Raw genomic sequence first — 7639 nt, forward strand, 5'->3', positions numbered from 1 at the left:
TTTTTTTTTACTGTTATTGTTGTTGTGTGAGCTCAGTTGCTCAGTCATGTCTGACTCTTTGCGACCCTAGGGACTGTAGCCCCTCAGGCTAGTCCATATGGACTGTAGCTCCTCCAGCTATGGGATTTCCCTGGCAAGAATACTGGGGTGGGTTGCCATTTCCTCCTCCAGGGTATCTTCCTCACTCAGGGATTGAACCCGCATCTCCTGTGTCTCCTTCCTTGCAGGCAGATTCTTTACTGCTGAGCCACTGGGCAGGCTTTTGTATTTTGGATTCTGCATATAAATGAGATCCTACAGTATTTGCCCTTCTCTGTCTGACCTATTTCACTTAGCATAATGCTCTGAAGTTCCATCCATGTTGTTGCAAATGGCAAGCTTGCCTTCTTTTACATGGCAGAATAGTATTCCTGTGCGTGTACATGCACACGTGTGTGTGTGTGTGTACTACATTTTTAATTTCCATCAGTGGACACTTAGGCTGTTTCCATATCTCAGCTATTGTAAATAATGCTGCAATGAACATGGGAGTGCAGATATCAAGACTATAATTTCATTTTCTTTGGATACATACCCAGGAGTGGAATTGCTGTATTATATGGTAGTTCTTCAGGCACTCTATCAGATCTAATCCCTTGCATCTATTTGTTACTTCCACTGTGTAATCGTAAGATATTTGATTTAGGTCATACCTGAATGGTCTAGTGGTTTTCCCTATTTTTTTTAAGTCTGAATTTGGCAATAAGGAGTTCATGATCTGAGCCACAGTCAGCTCCTGGTCTTGTTTTTGCTGACCGTATAGAGCTTCTCCATCTTTGGCTGCAGAGAATATAATCAATCTGATTTCAGTGTAGACCATCTGGTGATGTCCATGTGTAGAGTCTTCTCTTGTGTTGTTGGAAGAGGGTGTTTGCTATGACCAACGTGTTCTCTTGGCAAAACTCTATTAGCCTTTGCCCTACCTCATTGTGTACTCCAAGGCCAAATTTGCCTGTTACTCCAGGTGTTTCTTGACTCCCTACATTTGCATTCCAGTCCCCTATAAGGAAAACGACATCTTTTTGGGGTGTTAGTTCTAGAAGGTCTTGTAAGTCTTCACAGAACCATTCAACATCAGCTTTTTCAGCATTACTGGTAGTGATATTGAATGATTTGCCTTGGAAACGAACAGAGATCATTCTGTCATTTTTGAGATTGCATCCAAGTACTGCATTTCAGACTCTTGTCGACTATGATGGCTACTCCATTTCTTCTAAAGGATTCTTGCCCACAGTAGTAGAACTGTGAACTTCCAGATGTTCAAGCTGGATTTAGAAAAGGCAGAGGAACCACAGATCAAATTGCCAACATCCGTTGGATCATTGAAAAAGCAAGAGAGTTCTAGAAAAATATCTACTTCTGCTTCATTAACTATGCCAAAGCCTTTGTGTGGACCACAACAAAGTCTGGAAAATTCTTAAAGAGATGGGAATACCAGACCACCTGACCTGCCTCTTGAGAAATCTGTATGCAGTTCAGGAAGCAACAGTTAGAACTGGACATGGAACAACAGACTGGTTCCAAATAGGGAAAGGAGTACATTAAGGCCATATATTGTCACCCTGCTTATTTAACTTATATGCAGAGTACATTATGAGAAATGCTGGGTTGGATGAAGCACAAGCTGGAATCAAGATTGCCAGGAGAAATATCTATAACCTTTGATATGCAGATGACACCACCCTTATGGCAGAAAGCGAAGAACTAAAAGAGCCTCTCGATGAAAGTGAAAGAAGAGAGTGAAAAAGTTGGCTTAAAACTCAACATTCAGAAAACTAAGATCATGGCATCTGGTCCCATCACTTCATGGCAAATAGATGGAGAAACAGTGGAAACAGTGACAGACTTTATTTTGGGGGGCTCCAAAATCACTGCAGCCATGAAATTAAAAGACACTTGCTCCTTGGAAGAAAAGCTATGACCAACCTAGACAGCATACAAGAAAGCAGAGACATCAGTTTGCCGACAAAGGTCTGTCTAGTCAAAGCTATTGTTTTTCCAATAGTCATGTATGGATGTGAGAGTTGGACTATAAAGCCGAGCGCTGAAGAACTGATGCTTTTGAACTGTGGTGTTGGAGAATACTCCTGAGAGTCCCTTGGACTGCAAGGAGATCCAACCAGTCCATCCTAAAGGAAATCAGTTCTGAATATTCATTGGAAGGACTGATGCTAAAGCTGAAACTCCGATACTTTGGCCACCTGATGAGAAGAACTGACTCATTGGAAAAGATCCTGATGCTGGGAAAGATTGAAAGCGGGAGGAGAAGGGGACAACAGAGGATAAGATAGTTGGATGGCATCACCGACTCAATGGACATGAGTTTGAGTAAACTTCGGGAGTTGCCGATGGACAGGGAGGCCTGGCATGCTGCATTCCATGCGGTCACAAAGAGTCGGACACGACTGAACTGAACTGAGCAACTGAACTGAACTGAATTGAACTGATGGTAGGCTATTTTTAATTTTTTTTGAGAAACCTCCATACCGTTTTCCAAGTAGCTGCACCAATTTACATTCTCACCAACAGTGCACAAGGGTTCCCTTTTCTTCATTTCCTTGCTCTCACTTAACAGTTCTTGTCTTTTTGATAATAGCCATTCTAAGAGGTGGAGGTGATGTCTCATTGTGGTTTTGATTTGCATTTCCTTGATGACTAGTGAGGTTGTGTAACTTTTCATGTACTTCTTGGCCATCAGTAAATCTTCTTTGGAAAAAAGTCTATTCAGATCCTTGCCCATTTTTAAATCAAATTTTTCCTGTAGTTGTTTGGACTTCTATGAATTCTTCATGTATGTTTAATATTTAACCCTTTATCAGATAGTATACGATTTGCAAATATTTTCTCTGAGTCTGGGAGTTGCCTTTTCATTTTGTTGATGGCTTCTTTTGCTGTGCATCAGCTTTGTAGTTTGATGTAGAATCATTTGTTGAGTTTTGCTTTTGTTGCCTTTTTTAGTGTCAAATTAAAAAAAAATCTTGTCTAAGACTGATGTCTAGGAGCTTACTCTCTGTATTTTCTTCTAGGATTTTTATGGTTCCAGGCCTTACTTTGAAGCCTTTAATCCACTTTGAGTTGATTTTTGTCTGTGGTATAAGACAGGGGTCCAGTTTCATTCTTTTGCACGTGGCCATCCAGTTTTCTCAACACCACTTACTGAAGACACTATCCTTCCCTCATTGTATATTCTTGACTTTTCTGTCATAAACATATTGACCATATATGTGTGGGGTTATTTCTGGGCTTTCTATTCTGTTCCATTGATCTATGTGTCTGTTTTTATGTCAGTACCAAACTGTTGTGTTTGTTGTAGCTTTGTAATAAAGTTTGAAATCAGGAAGTGTGATGTCTCCAGCTTAGTTCTTCTTTCTCGAGGTTGCTTTGGCTATTTGGGGTCAAATATAGTATTTTTAAAAATGCAAAATACAGAGCTGAGATGGAAAGCAAGGAAAGGGACTATTCAGATGCCTGGGAGACAAGGAGGGCTCATGCAGCAGTGAGTGGGAGCCCATGTGAGCAATCAAAGTGCATCCATGCGCAAAGGGCTGCAGCATCAGCGCCCACCTGAGAATAGTCAGCCACAGTGGAAGTAATGCCTCCATCAGGGGAGCCAGCAGATGGCTACTTTTCTAAAAGGACTCTGCAAGAAACAACCATGAAACCAATCCTGAGGACACCTTCACAACCTGCTGTGTGCCTGGGAAGGGCTCCCCTGTGGAAGGCTATTCCAGTGAAGATGGCTCATAGGTCAAGAATACCATGTACAAGAGGAAATCCAACGCAGTTAGTGTTAGTAATGACCTCCACCACTAAGCACTGTACAGGGGCTAGGGACCTTTTGAGGGCTTTTGGGATATGAATCCTCACAACAAACTACGAGGCCGGTACTGTGATCAATACATCCAGTTTATAGATGAGGAAAAGGAGGGACAGAGAGGTTGGGAAACTTGCTTATAGTCACACAGCTAGCAGACAGTGGAGGTAGGACTCAAATCCACATAGCTCGGCTGCAGAGTCTCTGCTAAACTCTGGACACAGGCATGGATTAGACCACAGCCGAGGAAGGACAGGCATTAGGGAAATCTGAAAGGGACTTAACTAGGCTTCACACCATCTGCAAAAATAAACTCAAAATGGATTACAGACCTAAACATAAGAACGCAGACTGTAAAACTCTTTGAAGAAATCATAGCGGAAAAGCTTCATGAACATTGGATTTGACAATAATTTCTTGGATATGCTACCAAAAGCATAGGCAACAAAAGAAAAAACAGACAAGCTGGACCTCATGAAAATTAAGAGCTTTTGCACATCAAAGGACACTAACAACAGAGTAAAAAGGCAAGCAACAGAACTGGAGAAAATATTTGCAAATCCTAGATCTGATAAGTGACTAATAGCCAGAATATATAAAGAGCTCCCCAAACTCAACAGTGAAGAAACAAACAAGCCAATTCAAGGATGGGCAAAGGACTTCACTAGATATCTTTCTAAAGATTATCTCTAAATGGATCATAAGTACTTGAGAAGATGTCCAATACCACTAATCATTAGGGAAATACAAATCAAAATCTGAGATACCACTAGGATGGCTGTTACCAAAAAAATTCCAAAAAACAAAACACAGAAAACATCAAGTGATGGCTAACACATGCAGAAATTGGAACATTTGTGCACTGCTGCTGGTACTAAAATGGTGCAGCCGTTGTGGAAAAGAGTATAGAATTACTTTGTGACCCAGGAATTTCAATTTGGGATGTGTACCCAAGAAAAGGGGACTCGAATAGATATGGTGATGGCTGCACAGTAATTGAATATACTCAATGCCACTGAACTGTATACTTCAAAACGGTTAAAATGGGGATTTCCCTGGCAGTCCAGTGGTTAAGACTCTGTGCTTCCAGTGCAGGGGGTATGGGTCTGATCCCTGGGCGGGGAACTAAGATCCCACATGCTGTGTCAAGCCCCCCCGCCCCCCAAAAAAGGTCAGATGGTAAATGCTCGGTATATATTACAGCAATTTTTTTAAAATGCAGGTTTTTAAAAGTATAAGAGAAGGAACAGGATCTGTGAAGTAAGAATAAACTTTTATGAAGACACGGGAGGTCTAGAACTAATAGAAGTGAAAAAAAAAAAGTATGGTTATTAAATTGGAAAAGTAGTCATCTCAATGCACAGGCTAAGACACAGCCAGGGAAATCACTTGGAGCACAGGACAGAGAGAGGGATGAGAAATACGAGCGGGAATGAGGAGACATAGAGGACAAAATAGGAGGCTCCCAGCAGGGCCTGGCAGGAGTCCCAGAGAAGAGACTGAAGAGGACGAGGAGATGACAGCTGAACGTCTCCAGAACTTAAGGCAGCCCAGGCCTGGAGGTGAACGAGCCCACTGCACTCCCAGTGGGAGGACATCCGATAGTACAGGAAGGAATCGTGAAGAATGTCTATCCAGCTTGCAGTGAGCTGCTCTGGGCGGTTTTCTCCATCTCTTCAGGGAGGGGCTGGTCTAACTTTGCCCTTCCAGCTCTCTCGGGCTGAGACTCGAGGGGATGCTTGAAGTGGGAGGCAGTTATGAAGCAATCTTTATCAGGAGATGATGATCAGGAAACTAGGCACCAGGAATTTCTACATTGTCTCATCCGACCAATTGCAGCAATCATGAGAGGGTTCATAAGAACTATCATAGGAACCATCTCACAGGCGTGAAATTGGAGGCTCAAAAAATGGAAGTAAGTTGCTCAAGGTCAAGTTCAGAGGTAGGATTTGACTTAGGCCTAATCTGAAGCCAGTCGATTCCCTACAGAGTCAGAGTGGGCAGCCTGAGGCAGGGTGCGGAGATTGGACAAACCATCATCACTTCTGGCCCGCATGGATCAGAGCTGGTCCCTGAGGGGCAGCCTTGGGCAGGGCTCAGCTCTCAGGTCACTGGCAGAAAATGTCAGAATGGCCCCTCTTCCTGTTGTCACCACCCCCTCAGCTATCCCCTAGTTAGGCACGGCCTCACCTCGATCATCTGAGGAGGCAGAAACAGGAGTCTAAACGTTTTTAATATTTCAAAAGCCCTCGTGGATATAAGGCTGTTAAGTCTTCTTTGCAGCTCAGACCTTTTGAGTGCTGCCCACAGACTCTGACTGGCAGCAGGAACCCCTGAAGCTTGTAAAGATAGGAAGGGGGTCATATGACAATGACCTCTGTCTGCCAAACAGCTTTTGAAACATCAGGCTGAGGAGGGGGGGTCATTAAAGAAGACTTGGGTGGTAGAAGGCTTGGAACTATTTAGAGGCTATGTTTATAAATTCCACTGTCTCAAGTAATCATAAACTTCCACCCTCTTGCAAATCCGGAATACCTCAACTCCACATCCTGACCCATGGAATAGGCCTGCATGATTGCATCTACGTGCCCCCCAACACACACACACAAATACAATCACACACACACACACAGTCACAGGCACATAAACACAGATACACACAATCACAGACACAGGAACACACAGACACCAACACAGACACACATACTAACAGAGACACACAAACACACAGATACACACACACTGACACAACAGCAGCTAGAGACTGGCAGCGGGGCTGCAAAAGCTGTGGCACTAGAGGATACTAGGAGGACAGATACTAGGGTTGGGCCAAAGCCAAGAAAGGGCACAGGGCCAAGGGTCCTCCCAGGGGGGCCAGGCTTTGGCCAGGTTCTAGGTTTGGCATTTAAATATTAAGAAAAAGACAGTCTAGTCATGCTACCTGGAAAAAGGTTACACAGCTGTAAACACAGTGTGATCAGATTTAAAATATAGTGTTGAGAAAAAAAGGCTGGAAATATGTACACCAAATGTCAACAGTGCTTGTCTCTCAGTGTTGATATAAAAAAGGCTTTTCTTTACACATTTCTGTATTTTCTAGATTTTCTACAATAAACATCTAGATAAATGATTTTAAAATGTCCCTCAAAATGATACTCCCTCAAAACCAGGCTGGCCTCTGAGGAAGACTCAGGGTGAAGGCATGTGCTGGGGGCAGGGGCAGGGGTGGTCCCTGCAGTCAGTCCCTGCGTGGGCACCCCCTTCTGCCCGGCTAGGGCAAAGGGTGCTGACCCTGGGCCCTGTGGGCAGTACTCCGGTGGCTCTGAGCATGTGTGCGAGTGGACATGGAGCCGGGGCAGGCACCAGCCAGTTCTGTGCCTTCAGCCAGCAAGGCGCTCCCCCCGGGGACTGGAGGACAGCTGGGAGCCTTCAGTCCGGGGACTGGACCGTTTATGGGAATAGCGGGGGCAGGGCTCCAGCAGCCCGGAATGTCTGCTCCCTCTTTGCCGCCCAGAGCCCTCCTGGGCCAGTGCCCAGGCCTGGCCAGGCCTGCCTGCCACAGCAGGCCAGGGGCCAGCTGCCCGGGCTGGAGAGGGGACTGGCCTGGGCGCTGGGTGGTGCTGGGGCCAGAGCTCGGGGGGCGTTTTCCAGCCTCTTCTTGGAAAGAGATGAAGACCCCCGAGAAGTGACGCCCTTGATTGGCAGGAAGCGAGGGAGCTTCCCCGTGAGGGACACAGACGCGGATGGGAAGGCAGGACCTTTAATTGTATCCACAGGGAGACGGGG

The 7639-nt window shown here is 44.8% G+C and overlaps 1 protein-coding gene across 1 annotated transcript in view; it reads right to left on the reverse strand.

Moving 5' to 3' along the window:
- The window catches only part of ACE (angiotensin I converting enzyme), a 41912-nt gene that overhangs the window by 14369 nt on the left and 19904 nt on the right, over positions 1-7639 (reverse strand). The window lies entirely within an intron of this gene.

The sequence above is a fragment of the Bison bison genome, unplaced genomic scaffold (genome assembly GCF_000754665.1).
Source record: "Bison bison bison isolate TAMUID 2011002044 unplaced genomic scaffold, Bison_UMD1.0 scf7180017864371, whole genome shotgun sequence".
NCBI classification, from domain to species: Eukaryota; Metazoa; Chordata; class Mammalia; order Artiodactyla; family Bovidae; genus Bison; species Bison bison.